This window comes from Girardinichthys multiradiatus, chromosome 12, assembly GCF_021462225.1.
Source record: "Girardinichthys multiradiatus isolate DD_20200921_A chromosome 12, DD_fGirMul_XY1, whole genome shotgun sequence".
In the NCBI taxonomy this organism is placed as follows: domain Eukaryota; kingdom Metazoa; phylum Chordata; class Actinopteri; order Cyprinodontiformes; family Goodeidae; genus Girardinichthys; species Girardinichthys multiradiatus.
In genome coordinates this window covers 4,529,227-4,553,182 of record NC_061805.1, presented here as the reverse complement: position 1 = coordinate 4,553,182, position 23,956 = coordinate 4,529,227, and the positions used below count along the sequence as shown (strand labels likewise).

At 41.3% G+C, this 23,956-nt stretch overlaps 1 protein-coding gene across 1 annotated transcript in view; it reads right to left on the bottom strand.

Moving 5' to 3' along the window:
* The window catches only part of LOC124877713 (tenascin-like), a 253,511-nt gene that overhangs the window by 134,931 nt on the left and 94,624 nt on the right, over positions 1-23,956 (bottom strand). Inside the window, exon 2 of the mRNA XM_047381138.1 lies at positions 20,273-20,402. The gene's annotated coding sequence lies outside the window, so the exon portion shown is untranslated. The remainder of the gene's footprint in view (positions 1-20,272; positions 20,403-23,956) is intronic.

Here is a 23,956-nt window from a genome sequence, read left to right as displayed (position 1 = left end):
AACAGACTTGTTATTTTGGTTATGACGAGTGTACGATAATTTCTCTCAAAATACGATAATTTTATGTCTCTAGTACAATAATCCTACATTTCTCACCTGGTAACACTGGTCAGATGAGACTGGACACATCATTGTACTTTTCATTTGATGAATGAAGAGATGCAGGGCTGATTCAATCCAGAATTTGCCTTACAAGTGTGCCTTAATCACTGGTGAACTTGATTACGACTAAACACGTTTTACAAGCAGCATACTGCGTGTTAACAGCGCTGCATTAAACTCTCCTGAGGTTTGGTAATATTTGCGACTTTCCTGTCAACTCTATGAGTTTAATAGATAAGTCCTTACTTCTGACTTTACGTTGCAAACCAATTTTACCACGTCCAGTTCTCCACCTGCGTTTGCTCCCTCCATTCTGAACCAGGTGGAAAACATCGATCAGAAGCACTGTTGGCTTGTGGGTCGTGTAGTTCGTTTGGCTCGCATTATAGTATAGGCTTCTTGGGAAAAAAAACTACACAATGGCGGCGTCGATCCAATTTTTTTTTCTTAAAGTTTATAACAAAGTCTCAGTTTTACATTTCCAAAAACAATTGATCCTAGTTTATTTTCCCTCCTATTGGTTAGCTCCCGCACCCGCCAGCTCCCGTTAATTTTTTATCCTGTACCGTTCCAATCATGTGATCTTTACTAATGCTGTCTCCCATCCCGCGGGATTCCCATGAGAATCCCGTGACCCGTGGGATTCCCGAAAAAATGTCAGCCTCTAATAGTTACTAGTGATTATGTAAGCTGATAATAGCATACATAATGATTTTAGAATAGCAAGCAGGTTCTATGTAACTAATGGAAGTAACCCAGACCCGAAAGGACAACCATGCTGGATTTTCAAAATAAGACAAAACATGCTCTACAAAATAAAAGCCTTTGCATTTTAAACTATAGATAATTGGAGCACTGGGCTTCTCACTACTGTTGGAGCTCACCCAGTGTTGGAAATAGGACCATGTTGGCCTTTTAAAATAAAGCTTACTGAAACATTCAAAATTAAAGCCTCAGTCTTCCAGAGTTACTAGTCATTTTTTAAGCTCCCTTTATGGGCGGTAGTTCGGGAGCATGCGCCTCCATGTTAAAAGTCACGGGGAGACGATAGTGAGGTGCTGCATTAGAAATGCTGCAGGTGTCAAGTTACACTGACACTCTTTGCTGATTGGGTGATTCATTCCTCACTGTTCTATTTATAGCTCTGTGTATCTCCTACTGTCTATGTCTGTATATGATTTTGTCTTTATTTCTGCATCTATTCTCTCCGTGTCTCACACTCGGACCGACACACACACTCACACACACCCACACACACATTCATGGATTACTATCTTTGTGAGGACTTACCATTGACTTCCCTTCATTGTCTTAATTTCTATGGCTTAAACCTGACCCTACCACTAACTCTTTGCCAGGGGGACACACACACACACACACACACACGCACACACACACACAAACACACACACAAACACACATCCATGGACTACTATCTTTTTGAGGACTTTGCATTGACTTCCATTCATTTTCATGCATTTCTATGGCCTAAACCTGATCCGTTCCCTAACCCTTTGACCATCTTCATAGGAGGCAACTACATGGCGGCCATTTTGTGTGGGGTACTTAAAAAGCATGTACTGCTGTTTCAACACCTAGACAAAAGTGATCAAATTTAAAAGGCAATTTCACAGACTTTGGCATATAGGCTGTTAGCCCATCAGAATCTGGAACGAATCTCTATCAGAACCACACCCAAACTCCATCAGAACCAAGAGGAAATCTCTATCAGAACGAGTTAGGAACCTTTCATCAGAACCAGGTCCAAAATCTGTCAGAACCAGGAAGAAACTCTATCAAAACCTTGTCCAATATCCATCAGAACCTGGAACAAGTCTTCATCAGAACCAGACCCAGACTCCATCAGAACCTCGTCCAAAATCCATCAGAATCAGATGGAAAATCTATCAGAACCAGGTACAACTCTTCATCAGAACCTGGAGAAAATCTCCATCAGAACCGGACCCAAACTCTATCAGAACCAAGAGGAAATTTCCATCAGAACCAGACTCAAACTCCATCAGAACCAGGAGGAATTCTCCATCAGGACCAATTAGTCACCCACTATTATAACCAGGTCCAAACTCAGTCATTACCCAAAAGAAACCTCTATCAGAACCAGTTCCAAGAAGCATCAGAAGCTGGAACAAATCTCCACCAGAACTGCACCCAAACTCCATCAGAATCATTTAGGGACCCTCCACCGGAAGCAGGTCCAAATCACCTTCAGAACCAGGAGGAACCTTCTATCAGAAGCAGGTCCAAACTCCTTCGGAACCTGGAAAAAACCTCCATCAGAACCAGGTACAAACATGTATCAGAACCAGGTACAAACCTGTATCAAAACCAGGTCCAAACTCTATCAGAGCCAAGGAGAAACATCCATCATAACCAGGTACAGACTTCCACCAGAACCAGATACAGATCTCCATTAGAGCCAGATCCAAACTCTATCAGAACCAGAATGAAACCACTACTCTGTGACTTGTGACAATAAGACCATCTTCATAGGTCCCAGTGGAGCATCAAAACAGCGACCATTTGATGTCAGCCTCTTAAACAGCTTCTACTGTTGTTCCAACACCTGAACACTTTTTCACAGGGTGACACCTCTCAACACCTGAACAAGAGTGAATCATTTTAAAGGGCAATTTCATAGGCATTTGAATATAGGCTGTAGGTTAAAAATGGTCAAAATTATTCACTTTTGCACAGGGTCACACCTCTCAGACAGATTTTTGTAGAAACTTGAGAAGCTCCATGATTGTTCAGCAAGGCCTGCTGATTCATACGGTGCATGAATCAAATGGATAGCCCTTATAGTTTCCGAGTTATTACATGTTGTTCGAGAGCATGTAAAGGCATTTTTCTGTTTTTCTCCATTTTTCCCTTTGTTGTCACCTTGTGTTGTGCCTTTAATATTATATTTTCAGCAAAAAAGTGTTATTATTCTCATTCCCCTATCCGTTCTGAGAAAAACCATCCAAGAATGACGTCGATAGCCCTTACGGTTTACGAGTTATGGGCAGTAGTTTGGAAGCATGTGCCACCATGTTATAAAGCCAGGCCATGATGAGACACAAAGTGTGGTGCTGCGTGAGTGAGAAACAGCAGCTGTTGGGTGCTCAATAATTACCATAGCAACAGAACACAGCTGCCAGTGAACTTCAGTAACCTCTGACAGAGAGTGGCTCTGAGGCTGAGCTCAGGCCAGAAGCTTCCATGAGTGTTCACAATAAGTCAGTCATAGCTGACAACCACACTAGACTTTCAAAATAAGACCTACACATACGCTACAAAATAAAAGCATCTTTTTACACTGAACATCAACCATATCCATATTTACAAATGATTTTTTTAAAGATAAAAGCATAAACAATAATTTCAGCCGAGCAAGCAGGTTCTATATGACCAATGGAAATAACCCAGACTTGAAAAGACAACCCTGCTAGATTTTCAAAATAAGACAAAACATGCTCTACAAAATAAAAGCCTTTACATTTTAAACTATAGAAAATTGCAGCACTGGGCTTCACACTAATGTTGGAGCTCATCCAGTGTAGGAAATAGGACCAGGTCAGCCCTTTAAAATAAGGCTTACTGAAATTTTCAAAATAAAAGCCTCAGCGTTCCATAGTTTGTATTGATTTTTTAAGCTGATAATGCTTAACCTACAGCAGATGATGCTGTTAACTTAGGTCTACACTTCATCCTGCAACACCTCAACCACCCAGGAACGCACGCCAGGATCCTGTTTGTAGACTTCGGCTCGGCCTTCAACACCATCATACCAGACATCCTCCACCAGAAGCTCACCCAGCTCAACGTCCCAGCCTCCACCTGTCAGTGGATCAACAGCTTCCTGACGGACTGACAGCAGCAGGTGAGACTGGGTAGCATCTTCTCCCGATCCAGATCAATAAGTACTGGTGTCCCCCAGGGATGTGTTCTATCCCCACTCCTCTTCTCTCTGTACACAAATGACTGCACCTCACCGGACTCGTCCGTGAAACTCCTTAAGTTTGCAGATGACACCACTGTCATTGGACTGATCCAGGACGGTGATGAGTCTGCATACAGACAGCAGGTGGATCAGCTGGTACACCGGTGCAGTCAGAACTACCTTGAACTCAACCCACTCAAGACTGTGGAAATGGTGGTGGACTTTCGGAGAACATCACCCCCATACACCCCCCTCACCATCCTCAACAACACTGTATTGGCCATGGGCCACATCGGGTTATTAGGAACCACCATCTCAGGACTTGAGATGGTCTTCACACATAGACACTGTTTGAAAGAAGGCCCAGCAGAGACTGTATTTCCTGAGGCTACTCAAAAATTTCAACCTTCCACGGGAGCTGCTAGTCATCTTCTACACTGCCATCATTCAATCTGTCCTGTCTTCATCCATCTCAGTGTGGTTTGGCTCATCCACAAAACAGGACAGGTGCAGACTGCAACAAATAATCAGGAATGCAGAGAGAATAATCAGGGCTGACCTTCCCTCCATCCAGGACTTATACAGGTCTAGGGTCAGGAGAAGAGCTGCTAAAATCTCTGCGGACCCCACACACCCTACACATAAACTGCTCAGAGCTTTATCTTCAGGCCGCCGCTACAGAGCACTGTTTCCTAAAACCAGCCACCACAGAGACAGTTTCTTCCCCCAGGCTGTTTCTCTGTTGAACATTCAATAGAGTACAAAACAACAGCATACAGATGTTGCAAATGCTCCTTTTTATTATTATATATGTGTATATTGTACATTGTAAATATGTATATTCTGTAATGCAAAAACAAAACCAAAGAGTAAAGTGTAAAGGAGTCAAATTCCTTGTTTGTATGTACGAACTTGGCAATAAAGCTGATTCTGATAAAGCTGATTCTGATTATGATAATAGCATACACAATGATTTTAGAATAGCAAGCAGGTTCTTTATATCTAGTGGAAGTACGCCAGACCTAAAAGGACAACTATACTGGAGTTTCAAAACAACACCTAGACATACCCTACAAAATAAACGTTTTCATATTTCACACAGCGATAATTGCAGCATTGGTCTTAGCACTGTTGCTGGGACTCTGTGATGGAAATGGATCTACTTTATCCTTTCAAAATAAACTCACTGATATTTACAAAGTAAAAGTCTCAACATTCCTTAGTTGGGGCCTGCCATAGCAATGAAGGGAGAACAGTGAGTGGCCTGACTTCCATGCCATTGCCTTGTGGCACCTATTACTACACATCTCTAAACTGGACTCTTTATTTATTGGCAACTGCCAAAGCAATGCAAGGATGCATGATTACTGGTGAAACAAGAACAGGTTTAGATAGAGATCTTAACCTTCTACCCTCAATCATGATGCACACCGTTCTGTTACTTTGGTTCCGTACCTCAGCCCCCAACCGTTGGCTCTGGTCCGAGAAGCATGCACCAAGAGGCAGGACCCGTCTAAATTTCTTCAGAAAGTTTCTAGTTTATTATTATTATTATTGTGTGAATGCTGAAGAGTGAATAATTTTAAACGGCAATTTCATAAACTTTTGAATATACGCTGTAGTAAGCATTAGCATTTTAGCTAATTTTAGCTTATACATTGCTTTTTGCATGGTAGATGGGTTAAATTAATATCAACCTTCATGCTAGTGATAGCCAATATGCTAATGTTAACATTGTAACTTCTCTTTCTCCTCTCTTCTCTCTTAGCTACACCTGGCCTGGCTCTGTGTCTACCTGTGACACCTTTCTGGAGAGGGGAATCGTCCGAGCTTCTGCTGGCAACAACATAATGCTCACATTCTACCGATGATCCACATGGCCCTGTCTTTTAGTGTTTAACTCTTTCTCTCTCCTAGACATGGCAATTGACTGAGCTTAACTGTAACTAATTGTATGTGCTCTAACCTTGGAAAGTGACTCAGAGTTTATCTGTTCTTTCTTTCTATGTGAAACGATTAAAGGAGCTACATCCATTAACATTTATTTTTCCTTCCCATAGAACATACTCCTGGATAAGTGCTTCTTTGTTCTCTTTGTGTCTCTGCTCTGTTCTCTCCAACCCCCAGCCGGTCGTGGCAGATGGCCGCTCACACTGAGCCTGGTTCTGCTGGAGGTTTCTTCCTGTTAAAAGGGAGTTTTTCCTCTCCACTGTTGCTACATGCATGCTCAGTATGAGGGATTGCTGCAAAGTCAACGCCAGTGACTGTCCACTGTCTCTACATGCTCATCCAGGAGGAGTGAATGCTGCAAGTCATTGACTGGATGCAATCTGCTGGGTTTCCTTAGACAGAAAAACTTTTTATCCAATTTGAATAAATAACTAACTTTGACTGCACTGTTCAATGGTTAGGATCAATTGGAATGTATGTACCTGACTGTTGTGAAGTGCCTTGAGACAACATGTGTTGTGAATTGGCGCTATATAAATAAAACTGAATTGAACTGAATGGAATTAGCTGAAGAACACTTTTGCGTTTTTTTTTTGTCAATTTCTTGTTTGTTTTTGTGTTTCTTCAGTGTTTTTGTTGTCAGTTCATGTTTTCTGAAATTTCTGCTATTTTTTATGTATTTTAGCGCTGACTTCAACATCTTAGGCTATATTTTTGCTTTTTCAGGTCATCTATGGCAGCTCTTTCCTGCTTTTTTGAAGTTTTTGTCAGTTCTTGCATTTCAACAACTCTTTCAACAAGTAGTTTTGAGGTAACTTTTTAAGCTGTTTTATAGCTAATAATCTTCCTGCTTAAACAGATCAAATGACAGTTTTTATTTGCTGTTTCTACTATTTCTACTAATTTATCAGATTTCAGCTGACATTCTGCTTTCAGCCTTAGCCACTTTCTGCCAGCTTTCAAAAAGAGTTTAGCATTTCTGATTTCTTCAAATTCATTCAATTTCAGCAGATTTTCTGCAGTCAATTTCAGCTTGTTTCTGCCAACTTACAGCTAAAAAATTCAGCTTTCAGCATTCACACTGCATTTTCGCAGGAAATGCAAATTTTTCTAGTTCTAGATGGTTTTTCAGAGTCCAGCTCCAACTGCTTTTAGGTGGAACTAAGACCCAAAGGCTAACTCATAAGAATGGCTTGTTTAATTGCCAGTTTTCTACTTTGAGCACATTTCATTCATCAACATTTATTACCCTGACCCATCCGTTAGGGTCGAACAAATGTATAGATGAGTGTAATCCTTATTTAGATGAAAAATCAAAGAGTTTTATTTAAATGACTCATCTGTTTAACTGCTCAGACAACAACGAATGTGTGGGATCAAACAGTCCTGTCCATAATCACTTTTTGAGTAGATTGCTTGGGGTGGTAAACATGCTGGTTGCAATTACCAGCTGCTCTGCAGCTCGGAATTCCCTGCAAACAGGCAGAACCGCTAGAAATAAATCAGGAACAAAGAACTCAGGAGAAGGCAGTGTCTCATGGATCTGGTCCGTTTTGTGAGATGAATAGAAGCTGCCACTTCAAAGGTTCTTTCCATGTGAGTCTGTTTGTAGGATGACCCTCTTAAGTCAGAGTTTGACTTCATCCTCATCATACAAGCTTCTGATGATGGTCAGAAGTTGGAGGTTCGGTTTTTTTTTTCTGCTTGATGTATCATTCAGAATAAGCTCAGGAAAATTGCAATTTCCCTATGTAGATCCAAGGAAAGACGTCATTTTGAAGCTAAATAAATATATCTCTTTCTAACTGCTGCCTTACATCAGTTAGAGAAATCCGTTCTTCCAATCTCAAATGCTCCACATGTTGATAAAGACTGGTGGAACATGATTGAAGATCCATACCGAACATCCGTGGGGGAGCGTATGCTCAGAGTTTCATCCAGGCTGAATGTGGAGCTTTTCTCAGCGGGAAAAACGATTCTCGTCTGCATGATGAAAGCCTGTAGCCAGTCAGGCAGAAAAAAGATCCTAGCTAATCCTGTATTGTGCCCAGTGACACATATGCAGACAGTATGTGTGCTGATAAAAAGCAAATTCTGTGTCTTGAGGGGCCTTAAATTCAATTCCATCCTGGGTCCCCAGAGAGATTGTGGAAATCTATATAGTCTGGCGAAATAGGTCTTTTTTTAATTACTTTCAGCTGTAATGACATAATTTAGATGAAATGATGGGCTGGAAGCTTGGCTATGTATAGCACCTATTTCATATCACTGGAAATGTAGATTCTCCACATCTCTCCATCTGTTCCTGTTCTCACCTTGTTGTCGCACTCTCTCTCTCTCTTCATTTTTCTTCTGTTCCCTTCTTCACAGCCTCAGCAGGCTTCACGGAGAATTGCTGTGGGAGTTCTCCGCCTCCCCATTTTTGAAGGTGTACCTGTTTGCTCACTTTCAGAGCAAGTGAGCTGAGTAGGTTTGATTTCCCAGATGACACCTTGTACATGCATTCTCGCCTGTCATCCAATTTCTGCGGTGCCATGCGCCTGCTTGAGGGAACCCATTTTCTTCCCATTAGAGCACAACAATGTTCAGTTTTATCAGCTGTCATTTCGCATATGCACAAAAGGAAAAAACAACCCCCCCCTGCCCGCAATAACATGGCCACCAAAAAAAGGAGCAACTATCTATATGATAGTTGCTAACTGGATATAAGCCATAAATGAACAATGTGAATTTTTCACCAATTTCTGATCTCTGGTTATAGTATAATTTTGACCCGATCAGCTTTAGCTTAGTCCAATTACTCTTTAAAGGGACAGTTTGGAATTTTTAAACTGAGGATGTGTCAAGTTATCATCAGTAATAGTTCCTTTATCTTAAATCACAGTGAGTTTGTAGAAAAGTCAATAAGCTCTCAGAGTAGTGGTGGTATTTATGGTGTGCAGCTCACCTCTGGTCCAAAGTCCAAGGCAAGGTTGCCTAGAGCACTTATAATAAGGTCTGCTTTCCACTGTGTAATTGGTGCCATCTGACTTGAAGGAACTGAAAGGAGTCAGTGGGAAGTGAGACACATTCTCTCTATGACAGTGACGCCTAATTATGCTATGCAGCCCCTACAGCCATAATGTCAAAATGGGTAGAGGTAGAGGAAGACTCGCCACCCACCATGGGTGTGTGTTTCTGAGCTTTCAGGTGACCTGGGAAGACCTGCTTACCCCATTAAAAATGAATCACAAGGTAATAAGGGCCCACTTTCATTCCTCCCTCCCAATGCCTGTCCTTCATTCATTATGCACCAGTGAGGTGGGAAGGTGGGCTAAGTCCTCAGAGAGGGTCATTTGAACAGAGGCTTTACCTGCCTTCTCCTCCCTGAGCTCCTGAACCCACTGTGTGTAATTCAATAACAAGACAATAAAATTGTAATCAGGAGCATAACATTGGTGATGAGCTGAAAGGTTGGGAGTCTAAGAAGGAGCAACCGTAAGGCAGAAGCATTTTGCCACAATAAGTTAAACAAGGCAGAAAAAGGCTATTAACAGTGATCCATAATTCATAACACTGGGAAATGATGGGCTCCCCTATAGCTGTCATGAAACAGAGAAGCATAGTGTTTCTGTTTTACTTTTCTCAAGCTGTTTGGAGAGCTATCTACCTCATGTTTGTAAAAGAAATTGCCTCCTTTGTGAGGCATCGTATCAAAAATATGAAAAACAAGCCAGAGATCTGTCAAATTTGTAAAATTTACCAGGACTACAGTCACCTGAAAAACTAAAAAAAGTTTGAAAAATTTAGTTTTTTATTGCTTTGAATTTGGTACACCTCATTTCAAGCTTTATGCTTCATCCATTAATGGAAGTTTTTTTTTCTGCCACGTGTCTAACATTCCACTATTACTAAAATATTTCTGCACCAACACAAAGAGGAATGGCAAAGTGTGAAATATATTTGTTTTGATAAACTAAGAATCATCACTTATCTGCCTTCACACATATGATTTTGGTGACATCCCAATCTTAATCCACGTGATTCAATATGATGTCAGCCCATCCTGTGCAGCTGTAACAGATTCCCCAGCAAACCCGGCTATTCATGTCTTTATGGACCTTACTTTGTGCACTAATGCACAGCCATGTTGTAGCAGGAAGGGACGATGCACAAACTCTTCCCACAAAGATGCGTGTGAAATTATCCACAGTGTTTTGGTATGCTGAAACTTTAGGGTCCCTTTCACTCGAACTAAAGGGACGAACCCAACTCCCGAAAGACACCGCCACACAATAATCCCCTCTGCACCAAACTTTACACTTGATAGCAGATAACCAGACAGAGAGGCATGATTCAACCACTCCAGAGAACACATCTCCACTCGCCTGGTTCTGTTGCAGGTTTCTTCCTGTTAAAAGGGAGTTTTCCTCTCCACTGTCACTACATGTATGCTCAGTATGAGGGATTGCTGCAAAGTCAATGCAAGCGACAGTCCACATGCTCATCCAGGAGTGAATGTTGCAAGTCACTGACTCTATGCAATCTTCTGGGTTTCCATAGATAGAAAAACTCTTAAGCAATTTGAATAATAAACTGAATCCGACTGCACCGTTTGATAGTTAGGATTAATTTGGAATGCATGTACCTGACTTGAAATCTGTATGATTCGATTGAATTGACTTTGTAAAGTGCCTTGAGACTACGTTTTGTGAATTGGCGCTATATAAATAAAACAGAATTGAATTGAATCCATGGCTCTAGAGTCCAGTAGCAGTGTGGTTTATCGTTTACACCACTGCATCTGATACTTTGCATTGATGTAACACACTCCATGAAGCTCTGTACACAGAGCTAGCAAAGTATAAAGCACTAAGTATGGAAGTGTGTATGGAGCTTGCTCTTTCCTTGTTTAGTTTCTTACTTTTTGTGTACCTTTTGTGAATTTTATTTTTTTTTCTGTCATGTTAGTGTCAGATTTGTTTGCGTTTTAGTTCAGCTCCTTCTGTTTTATCGCTTTTTCCTCTCCCCCTGCTTCTTACTCTTCCACAGCTGTTCCGAAACCCTCCGATTAAGCTTATCTGGTTTTATTGTCACTCTCCACCTTTCCTCAGTATTTAAGCATCTTGGCCTGTATTGGGAGTGCTAGATTTGTCCATTACACTCAAACCTGTTTAATGTCCTATTCCTTTCGTGCTATTTCAGTAAGTATGTGTTCTTGATTAAGCCTTTTTTCATCCCCATCTCTTTTTCTGGTCCGTTTTCAGGTGGGTCAAACCAAAATGCAATCCATGACACACTCATATGTTTTTGACAGAATTAGTATTTACTGTTTTAGTATTTATTGTTTTCTATTAATGGTTTTGCGTGTTTACTTTTGGTTGTTTTACAACCCCAGTTCCAATGAAGTTGGGACATTGTGTAGAATGTAAATAAGAACAGAAAACAGAAAAATTGAATACACTTCAAAGATATTTAATATTCAAACTAATAAACTTTAGTATTATTTTTTTTTTCAAACATTCACTCATTTTGAATTTGATGCTTGCAACATGTTCCAAAAAGCTGAAACATGTTTACCACTGTGTTACCTTACCTTTATAACACGTGCAGAATGTGGCTTGGCATTGTCTTGCAGATATAAGCAGGGACATCCCTAAAAAAGACGTTGCTTGAACGGCAGCAGATGTTGCTCCAGAACCTGTATGTACCTTTCAGCATTAATGGTGCCTTCACAGATGAGGAGATTCCTCTTAAAAGTCTACAGTGTTTTTCCTAAACACACTTTGGATGTGTTGTTGGTTCCGAGTGAGCTGGATTTTTGTACTCAAGGAGGCAGAGAAATTATTCAGAATTGCTTTTAGGGAGATTTTGAGAAAATGAAAGAAGAATTTAACACGTGTTGGAAAGCTGTCCGACTGTAGCGGTGTGAATGCGAGAGGGAGAGGTCCAGCCTTCTAAAATATTAGTCAAGGTGAGTAGGTTTGAAGTTCCTGTATTGCATGCAAGGGAAGATAGCTTTCCCTCGCATGCAATATAAAAGCTACCTCCCTGAGTGAGGCACGCATACTCGGCTAAGGTTTTGACGGATCCTGCAGTTCCCTTAAGCCGCTCAAAAGTGCTGCCGAGGGGAAGCATTATGGATTTCAATAGGTCCCTGGTGTTCTTATAAGTCCATAAACCCGCTTACTTCCTTGTGAGTAAACACACAGAGATAGATGCGCATACTTGGCTAAGGTTATTAGGTCCTGGGTCTCCATAAGAAGTCCAAAAAAAGACTCCTGATGGGGGGTCATGAGTTTCGATAACTCCTTAAGAAAAGTCGAAAAGCCGCTTGCACCCTTTTTTTTTTTTTTCTACCGTGTCCTGTCCATCAGAGTATCGCTTAGAATTGCCTAAGCTGATCCAGGAGAGGGAGCAGTCCAAGACCCAACCTGTCACAAAAACCCCCAAAAAAACAGGCACTCACAGTCACAATCACCCACTCCCACCCTCATGCATACACATAAAATCACTCGCACCCAACGTAAAGACAAACAACATTGGACGTCATACACTCACACACACTCCCGATGCATACTCTATACTCCCAGGTCCAGGCGCCGGTACCCCCAGGGGCAACCAGCCCTCGGACCCAGGAGGTGGTCCCCTTCCCAGGCCCGGCCCGGCCTGGCCTGGCCCCCCCGCTCCCCCACCACACGTCGCACCGCAATGGCAAGGCAAGGGCCTCACGCAACACCACCCCCACCCACCGGCGCAACAGGGCAGACCCCACCAAGCACCGCACCCACAACAGGACCCCCGATCCCGCAGCATGACGGGACAAACTCACCCACCCGGTACCAGGGGCCAGTGTCCCCCACCATGCCCCCACAATGCCCCCGTCGGCCACAACAAAAAAAAACAAAAAACACTACATCCCTGCCACTGCAACGACCGCCCAGGTAGAAACACTATCTAGCTCAGCTCCACCATCGCCGCCCAGCCGATCCAAACGCCGGCGACCCCACATCCCAGAAGTGGATACAACCCCTCCACCCCACAGGTTGCAGCCCCTCCACGACAACACCCCACCCACCACCCCGATTCCCCACCCCCACATGACAGCCAGCAGAGCAGCACACCACTTAGCCCGCCCAACCCCCCCGGACAGCGCCAGCAGCCCCAGCCCACCAGTCCACGAGAGGGATACATGCACCAGGCGGGTACCTGGGCCATAAAGTGGCCAAAAGAGGGACTGATTTGCATAACGCTGCCTTGACCCTGTACTGCAGTATAAATCAACGTGGTTCTTTTCCTCGAGGACGAGGCTGATGGTGATGGATGAAGAAATTTCTTTTCTCGTAGATTCAGGAGCGACACACTCTGTTTTATCAGCTAAATGTATCAGAGAGCAGCCAAAACCGAGTGGTCGATATGTTCATTCTGTCTCTGCTTCGGGTGAAACAGTTAGGGAAAGTTTTTCGGTTCCTCTAAAGTGTTGCACTAATGGGTAGAGACCTCATTAAAACAGGCTTAGTTTTAATGCAGATGGTCTTCATACAGTCTCTGACACAGTACTTACAGTGGGGTGCAGTTTTTGTCTGCAACTGCTAACTGACGCTTGTGGAAGGAACAAATTCATTGTTTTTCAAAGCAGCTGCTGGGAAGAGGTTATATTAGTTTTTTCCTTCCCTCTTCTGATTCATGCAGCATGTTGATTTACACTGTACCTTATATCAGGTCCTGACAAAAGCTATGAAAGGCTTGGTTCTGCAGGTTCTTTTTTCTCCCTTTGGGGAAGGAAAGGAAACCTAATCAGTTCTGTGCTGCACAGGAATATTAAAACACTTGTTGTTTTCTAAGATATCACCAGCTAAAACTTTTAAAACTTTTGAGAGTAATTGGTTTTGTTAAACACATTTTCCTTGACAAAACAAACCTTTAATGAGAAAGATTGGGTGATTTTTGAAGGTAAGAAAGAATCTGATTGGACAGTGGTACCACACAAAATTAAACTAATTGCTATGAATCAGAAAAAGGCGGACCCAAGATTCAGCCAGACACAGTACTGAAAATTTAAAAGGTTTATTCAGCCACAGGAAAAAGTCACACAGGTAAAACTCCTCACAGCTTCCAGGAATCACTGCTTTTGTCTTGAGTGGAACTTGAAACCCAGAGTGGTAACCTCAGTGGGCGGCAGACGGTGATCTCCACAGGACAGGTAAGAAGTGACTCCAGGCTGAATAATCCGAGGGCTAGGCTGGCTCAAATAATCCAAGGACAGAAACAGGGTCAACGATCGGAACAAGAGGCGTCAGGCAAGGGGCAAGCAGAGGCATAAACCAGATGCAGGAAACAAAGTTGACAACCAAAATCCAAATAGTCCGACAGGGAACAGGCAGAGGCATAAATCCAAAAGGAAAGGCAAGGTCAAGAACAATGATCAGACAGGAAGGAACGCTGGATATCTACTCACACGATGGCTTTCAAAAATCTGGCACCGTCTGCTTGTCAGAGTCAGTATAAATCAGGGAAGACACAGGTGCTTGGCATTCCACAGATTGCACTACCCTGCAGCTGCCACCAGGTGCATTTAATCTGCTGATTGCAGCCAGGGAGACAGGGTAGAGCAGACGTGCCAGAATCTAACACTAATCTTATGTTCCCTAAAAGACTTTGCATAGAAAAGGCCTTCAGAACAGTGGAAGTATTTCCCACCGCAATACCAATTTTTTTAAGCATGCTTTTTCTTTATTTTAAAACAGATATGTGTTTTTGTGTTGTTCTTGGTTTTTTTTTTTAGCATAATGTTTGTCTGAAGCTTCTTATGAACTGGGTTAGGAGCAAATATGATCTGAGGTAAATTAGGGGCTGTGAACTAGTGATTTTTAAATCTGATTATTGTCCAAGCAGAAATAATACACTAACAGGTCTGGGGATATTTAGCCAATCCTCTCTTCAATCTCTGCAGAAAGCTAGCATCGTTGTTCAATGCAGTAGTACTCAACCTGTGGTTCCTAGACTCCTGAAGCCCGTAAGCCATAGATTTTGGGTCCATAAAATTATAATACTTAATTAAAGGTAGACCGATTACCTATTAAAACAGATATAAGACAATGATGGGTTCCAGTTATTTGGTGGCTTTGAAATGCAATAATATTCAAAATTTCTACTCTGGGGAACACAGATTGGGGCTGAAGAGGTTTGGTTTGGAACCAAGGTTAGAATTTTTATAACGGAATAAAGACAAGTAAAATCCTTTATTTTAGAAAAAGAAAAGAAATAAAGGCTCTCTCAACACTAAAGAGGATGGTCGGCTCAAACTCCAGTCTCCTTGTTTGATTTTTTAGTGTTTAAAGATTAAAAGAATACATTGGAGTAGAAAGGTACACAGGGTAATTTCAGATTACTAAGAGATCAAATATTGGAACATTTATCAGCATTTGGATTGTAAAAGAGGGGTTCTAGTAATAAGTTTCTACCCAACTCTCAAAATTTAAATAGCCCAAATTAAAGAAAATTATGTCTGTTCTCCTTTTGAAACACTATGTGGGAACAAAGTCCAGTTTGGAGTCAAGCTTCTTAGCTTCATTTCTGGATAAGTGTAAACTTAAATAAAAACGTCAATGCCGACTTAAAATATTTATTTGCATTTAACCTGAGCAGAGAAATTCTTGAATGCAGCTGCAATCAAATTGAGCCAAACAAAAGAGAATTATAACTAACTCTCAGGGTTGTAGTTATTATTATTACAGAGTTACAGTACAAAGAATTGGGAAAGGGTTTCAGCATCAGTAAATTTGGATTCATGTTAGAGAAAACTGTTGCTGTGCTTCTAAATAGTTTGAGATCTTTTTGGATTATGTGCACTCATCTTAAAAAGGATACTGAAGATTTTCATAACAAAATTGATCAATTACAGCATTAAAAGATATGGCTAAGAAAACATATTTTGAAAAGAGATTATTAAAAATTTCTTTGAATTCTTGAAGCTTCAAATTTGGCCATTTGTCTGTTTTTGATGTTTTGTCTTTGTTGGAATGAATATTTGTTTATATGTTGCATGACACAATAATCCATGTTTAGAATAATGTTTCTAAATCCCAGATTGATTAAAACTTTGAGTTTTCAGGAGAGTTAAGAAGCAGCTTGTTTTTGAGGTAGGTGCATGTTAACAATTTTGCAGTTTAAGGTACACTAAGATGGGTTTGAATGAAGAAACTGTGGGTTCCGCCCATAGGCTGTCCATCAGAGGTTAGTGCTGCCTGACTCTGCCCACCTACCAGGTTGGTTCATGCCTTCACTTTCATGGAAACTCTAAGCACCTCCCTTCCTGATTTTTAACACTGTTTAATAGACAATAGAATCAAAATGCTTGTAATGATTGTTGCCTTAAAAACATGTTTTTTTTTTGGATGTAGCATGACTTAGATTTGTGTTTTTTATTATTAAAAGGTCAATGAAATTGTTTAAACTAGTTTGAAGAATTAGTTTTGCATGCAGAATCATTGGTGATTTATTAGATTGAAAGTTTTCCTGGCGACTGGATTCTGGTCAGAAAATCTAGGAGAAAACACTGGAAGTCCAGGCGCTGGAATGGCCCATATCAGATCCTACTAGTCACCCAGGAAAGCTGCAGGAAAGCTCCAGCTCCTCCAGCTTCATCTAGCTTCCAGGACACAAGTCATCTTCCAACTGGATCATCCACGGCCTGAAAGGTGTGAGGACAGCGGACCACCACAAGACAAAGAACTGTAAGCTGATCACTGGCGAGTGATTGAAGAGGTGGTTGAAGAACATTGTTTTTACAAGGGTACAATCCCTTGGGCAGTGCAACGTTATTTCAGAATCTACTTAAGGCCATCGCATTGCCTGAAAGTTAGAAATCATAAGGTCGTTTGCCTCACTGCACACACACCACAGTGAGAGACACATATAAATCATACAGGGAAGACCTCTACACATTTGCACATAACCTTTCTCTGGATGATGGACTGGCAACGTCTGCAACAGAGAGACAGTCAAACATGCGCCATGATGCTTATTCTTCTTAATTTCTTAACATTTGGTGGCTACTACACTGTAAAAACAGAGATGCCCAATAAGTTATCATAACTTGTTTCTATTATTTGCTTCCACTCAAAATAACACATTATACAATTTCAACTTTTTTTCATTAGTTTTTGGTTTTGCAACTCAAAGTTTTGAGTAAGTTGAATGAAATGAATATTTGAATGTGTCAAAATAACTCATCAATATGAGTTTAAAAAATAGTGACCGGATCAAACTGGATCTCAAAAACTCACGATGGTGGCAAAATTACTGCGCGGAACAAAGTAGTGCTGAGAAATTGGTCTTAATCTGATAAACGGCTGATAATTATGATATAATTATGTCACATTTGAGGACATGCTCCAGCATGTTGTATTTGCCCGTTAATATTAAAATAGCAACATCAGTTTAGCACACTGAGGACGTTGAAAAGAGAAGCGGCGGAGGAATACTTTTCGTCAGGAGCATTAGCAAGCTGTGTTGGGTCAAAGAGCTGTTCGCCTGAGGAGTAGACGATGCAGTAAGGTAAGTCGTTACATTTGTTCGAATTTTAGTCCAACCTAGTTTGTAAATTGGATATAAAGAAATGAATTTCTTCACATGTGACATTGATATGTGACGCATAATATTTCTACAAAAAAATAGTTAGTGCCAGTAAAGTTAAATGAGGTGAACCTAGCTTAAAGATTTCAGTCTTACAGAAGAGCATGTATGGCATTTGGGGAGGAAACTAGATTCTGAAGGGACTTTTGGGGACTAGGCTTTATTTCTAAACTGATTTTTCACGCGTGTTATTACATTTTCTTTAATCTCGTGACATACTGTAGTTGCTAGCATATAAGCCTTGCTTTCAGAGGTGAGCTGTACATTCCCGCGCATAGCGGGCACACGTTCGAGAATGGAGCAGAAGAAGATAAAGGTGCCATTTATATCCTTTGCATACGACGTTTTAAGGGTGTAAACTGAATTATGTTGGGTTTCTACTGTTCATGTACAGGTCCTTCTCATAAAATTAGCATATTGTGATAAAGTTCATTATTTTCTATAATGTAATGATGAAAATTTAACATTCATATATTTTAGATTCATTGCACACTAACTAAAATATTTCAGGTCTTTTATTGTCTTAATACGGATGATTTTGGCATACAGCTCATGAAAACCCAAAATTCCTATCTCACAAAATTAGGTTAACTGGTCTCTCTAAATTGCCCTTAGGTGTATGAATGAGTGTGTGCATGGTTGTTTGTGTGTTGCCCTGTGATGGACTGGCGACCTGTCCAGGGTGTACCCTGCCTCTCGCCCATAGACTGCTGGAGATAGGCACCAGCTTCCCCGCGACCCACTATGGAATAAGCGGTAGAAAATGACTGACTGATATTGTTGGTAATTGTCATATTGGGTATTATAATAAACATACATTTTTATAAAAAGAAGTATTTTTGTTCACCCCGATATTTACACAAATATTAGAAACATTAAAAATATTCTGTTGAGGTAAACTGATAAAACTGTGATTAATTTGTGATTAATCATGAGTTAATTATGGGGGGGCACTACAAAGCATTTGTGCTTAGGGCACCCAAATGGCTAGCACTACGCCTGTTTTCAGGGATGCCCCTTTCATACCCAATCATGACACTCACCTGCTTCCAATTAAACTAGTCACCAGTGGAATATTCCAAACTGGAGTCGTTTGAGCACTCCTTGTTTTACATTATTATTTGTTATGTGTGTCTGTTTACTTTGATCAATTTTAATGTGTATCTTTAGAGGTTCTATGTCTGTTCAGTTTTTAAACTCTTTAAACCACATTGTGATACAGTTTATTGAAAAGCGCTTTAAAAAATCCATCTAGGAGAAACAGTTTTCTATATGACCTGTCCAAATGAAAGGAAAAACATACTGGCTACAATGTTTATTTAAGCAATATTTCTCTCCCTTAAAAATGCTAATGCTAACAGAGAAGGGGCTGTAATAGACCACACACAGGCACATCTGCTGAGCCCAACTGAACAAATGGGTAGTAAATGTCCCACACATTGTGTCAGGGCTTGTATCTATGCTGTGGTCCATGACCTCTGACCTCATAGCCACGTTTCACCTTCATTTGTAAGGCTACAGTTGGCCCTCTGTTTCCTCTGCACATGACAACTGCTTCAGTTTGAAGCTAACACTGCACTTTTAATACATTTACAGGAATTCCTCTGCTGCAAGAAGTGTAACAGACCTTTATCAAATGCCGACTGTCTAATGGCAATGTAGCATGTGCCATTCAATTATTTATTTTTTGAGCAATTATTTATATTTGCGCTTTCTTATATTAAATGATCCATTTCAACCCGTTGAACAGACATCCTTCTACAAGCAAACAGAGGTTTCACAGAACATGTCAAGGCAAGTGAACCATTTCCTCCTGACTTCGTGAGAATTTTATAAAGAGGGATCAAATTAAACACAGGGATGTTAAATAGTGTTAAATAGCCCCAAGCTACTTTTGATTCCCAGATGAGGTGATTTGTGTTATAGCAGCAGAGTTTGGAAAGTGGAACTGGCATCTTGGGTGTTTGAGTAAAAAAAAAAAAAAACTAGCTCTTCCTGTTCAGTTTTAGATGGCATGAAAGTGAAAGACCCTCCACTGTGAAATTTCTCCTGAGAACTGACCTCACCTAAGGGTTACATATGGAGAGAGAGCAATGGCACATAAACCTGCCGGAACATCCAAGCAAGCCCAGGTTGCTGGACTCATCTTTCATTGCCTCTCTCCTCTTGCAGGGTTAAATCAGAGGACTGGGAGCTGGGGCAGCAACAGCAACCCACTGAATCCAGCCTGGACTGACAGTAATCAAATGTTGCTGCCTAAATTATGTATCTTGCAGGGTAAATCATGATTTGCAGTTCTTTAAAAGTAACATAAAAGGTATTCACTGTTATATGTGAAAGCATTACAAAAAAATTAAAGTTTGATTAAAATTCTTTATTAAATATCAATAGAAGATAGGGCTGTCAAAATAATTGATGTTTTAATATATATCAGAAAAATCTATTCAGAAAAAATATTGATTTCAAGATTTGCATCAAAATCGACAAAAGCCGAGACATTCCAAGCTTTACGGGTCAGCACAGAACTCTGCACAGTAGCAAAGCTCTCTTTTACAGCCATTCACCTCAACAAAGATAGCGTCAGATTGTCAGGTAACCCTATGTGGTAACACCTTCAGGCCATTCATTTAACTTCAAGTCAAGTTTGACTAGATTGCTAACCTGTCTGCGTTCTCCCTCGTCCAGTTACGCTGCCTGCAGGACCTGCACCAGTCAGAAGCCTATACCCGCCACCTTACTGCTTAGTCTCAGTGTCCATCCATGCTTCCCAAAGAAAATGTGTGTTAACTTTCTGAAAGTAAAGAAGAGAATGGTGAAAGGGACAGTGTTCACCTCACAACAGTCTGTTAAAAACAGTTTTAGCTCCAGGAGTATTGAACAATTGGACCCTTGGCTTCAAGGGAAGGACTAACACAACACTTAGGCATGAGGACACTACACAGTTTATTTCATGGCAACAACAGCCAGACCATCGAGGCAACAGCATGTTTTACAGTGTTTGTTTTACTGTTTATATCTCTGTTAAGTTAAAATGTTTGTTGACATTCATAGATTGCTTTATTAAACTAAACCCACTCTATTTAAATGATTTCCCTCCTTGTTATCCATGCTAATTATGTAAGAAGAGTAACAGTAAGAATGACTCTTACGTGGCATGAAAATAGTATCCTCAGAATAATGTTTTTATAACAGTTTTTAAGATGTAACATTAGCACTCCCCTGCTATTATGGTTGCAGTCTGGGCTGCTTTGCTTTTTCAGACATGGAAAGAAATGTTATACTTTTTTTAAAATTATGACATGTGTCACAACACATACAAACATTTCAGAAAATTTAGCATAAGACATTGTTAATAATTGCATTTGATTAAACATGGATTAAGTAAACCTCTGCCTGCATATGAAAACAAATTGACCAAAATATTACATACCTTAAATTCCAGACTATATAAGAAAAAAGCCCCGATAATTTAACATAATTTTTCATTTCCCTACAATGAAAAGGATGGTATCAGTCTGTTAACTAAAACAGTCTAAAAGATGTAACACTGGTTAGATAAGAGGTTAGATAAAAGGCAGTTATAATCTAATGTGAAGCACAGCTCAGCAGGATGTTTGCAGTGATAGATGTGGGCAGGGTCAAGGCTGGGCTTTTGGGTATCTGCTCCTTTTTGTCTCTTATTTTGTCTGTTATAACACCTGTCACTCTTTACATTTTCTGTCACAACATGCACGCACATCTACACACACACACACACACAAACACACACACACACACACACACACACACACACACACACACATATTTCTTAACATTATATTTATATTTATATTTCTCACCACCTCCTACCCCCCAGCATCTTCTTAATTTTCTGTCTTTTTTCCTCTGCTATATCTCTGTTTCTGGACATTACATCTGGCAACCCCAAGCACTGACTAGGATTTCACTTGTGTCTATCTGTTTGTTTGGTTTTTTTTTAACCGTGTACTGTCCGGCAGAGTAGCGATTAGAATTGTTGTCTGAGTGCCAAGAAAAAGCCCAACAGATTTACTTTCACAAACGGAACATTAGAGCTAACGCTTTACAGCTCTGCTTGATATTCATAAAAATAAACTTTATTAGAAACTGCTTTGGGATTATTTTAGTTGTTACGGACACAGAGACAGAAATGAAAAGGAAAAAAAAAAACAATGAACCCCGACATGAATCTCCCCACTGGGCCACCCCCACCCAGGAAACAGATATCGAACACATGCCCCCGAACCCAAACGCCATGAATTCCCCCCTCCACATCACATGGGCACATCCCCGAAAAGCTCACGTAGCAACACCCACACACAGCCCCGCTCCAAACACTCCCGCCTCATCCTGCCCCCACCGCATAGCGTGCCGCAACAGCAAGGCATGCCATCCTCTAGCCTGCCGCCTCGGTCCCTCCCCCCCAGACACAACAGCCAGCAGAGCAGCACACCGCCAAACCTGGCCAACCATTCAGCCAGCACCAGCAGCCCCAGGCCATCAGTCTGTGAGAGGGAAACATGCACCAGCTGGATAACCGGGCTGGGCAGGCCAACCACTCCAGGCCAAGCACATCCACCAGCTGCCCCAGTACAGGCACAAGACATGCTCCACCCACCCGACAGCCAACCATAACCCTGGGCCCGGCCAGGGGCAAAAGCCACAGAAGGAAGCATTGGAGGAAGGCCACCACAGCACACCAAGGACTGGGCACCGCGGCAACCCCACACCCAAACCCCAGGGGTGCCCCAGGATGTCGACCAACCACCCACCCGCATGGCACACCTAGCCGCACCAAGCAGGCTGGCCAGCCCCTCCACCAAAGCAAACCACATCTCAATCAACACTGCACACCACCCAGCCAAGACCCTCTCGTCGGAGCCCGTCGTCCCCCCAACCGATGGACCGGGCACCCTCTTCCCCCACCCTTTTTTCTTTTTACCCTCAATGTCTACATGCAACTTAACCCTTAGAGGTGAGCGCAGGTACCAGATGTTAGGGTAATAAAATACCCTCCCTCTTGATGCCATTGGCCGCACTCACACCCAAGGCCCTACATGTGAATGCCATGAAAATTTTATAAACGAGTGTCTAAGTTGTACAGTAAAATTGGGGCACAGGCTGCCATGGGACCGCAAAGATGGACCGCACCCAGAAGAAAACCTTCACCCACCCCAACATTCGAACACTGTTTATTCAACCGCTGCACCGAAGGTGGGGGAACTTCGACTTTGTTTTGACAGTTAAATCACTCTTGCACAAAATAAAAACAAACGCTTCTCTTAATTATATATATGAAGATTTATTGAAGCCAAAAAGTTCTGACATACAATTATTCTGGTCCAAAAACCTTCACCTAACTAACAAGCACAATTCTACACAAAGGGAATAAAAATAACTACCTAACAATAATAATAAAAGAAAAATATATGCGCATTGAGTGTCTATGAAGATCAAACCAGGAGTTTTATGGACAAAATGTGTAATTTGGGTTAAATAGAAAGAGAAGTCCTGGTTTGCCGATGTCTCGATTGCAGTAATCAGCTGTTAAAACGGTGGGGCCACGCCCCTTCAGCCATACAGCTGATTGCCCCAAATCTTGAACAAAGAGTCATAAAACTCTGAGGTGGGAACTTAGTGAAAAAACTCCAGTAATAAAACTAGAACAAAGGAGTGATCAGGCGAGGCCCAGACCGCAGTTGCTTTGAATGAAAAACTTTTAAAAGTCCAATTTCTAATTCCTGGCTTATTTGAGATCAGCCGGACAAAACATGAACACGCACAATTCAGCAGCGCTTGCACAGCAAATCAAAACACAGATCAGTATAAAACAATTCAATCAGTATTGTATGCAACAAGTTGATACCGTGGATTAACTACTGGTGATTCTAAATCACATTAACTATGCCTCATCCTACCCAGACATCTAAATGTACCAATCTAATTTAATATAAAAAGAACGAAATTACACTGATGTTGATTTCTCCTCTCCACCAGTTGAGGATGGGTCAGGTATGAAGAAAAACAAGGGAAGGGGGATCACGCGTCCATGATCAATTCAAGAAAAAAAAACAGTAAACTTCTCATCCGTCCAGGAGGGGAAAATATGAAGAACCGTTAGTCGACTGAATCAACAAGGAGGAAATTCATCTCCCTGGAAATAAAACCTCTGTGGGTTTTCACCTGTGCCGGATGTCGGCGTGGTTTTCGATCGGTATATGAATCTTCCAACCTTCTTATATCAGACAGATTTCCAGCTTTCAAGCTCTTCCGGGAATGGCCTTGTGGAGTAAATGTTCGCCTGCAAGCTTTTGTCTCTCCAGATAT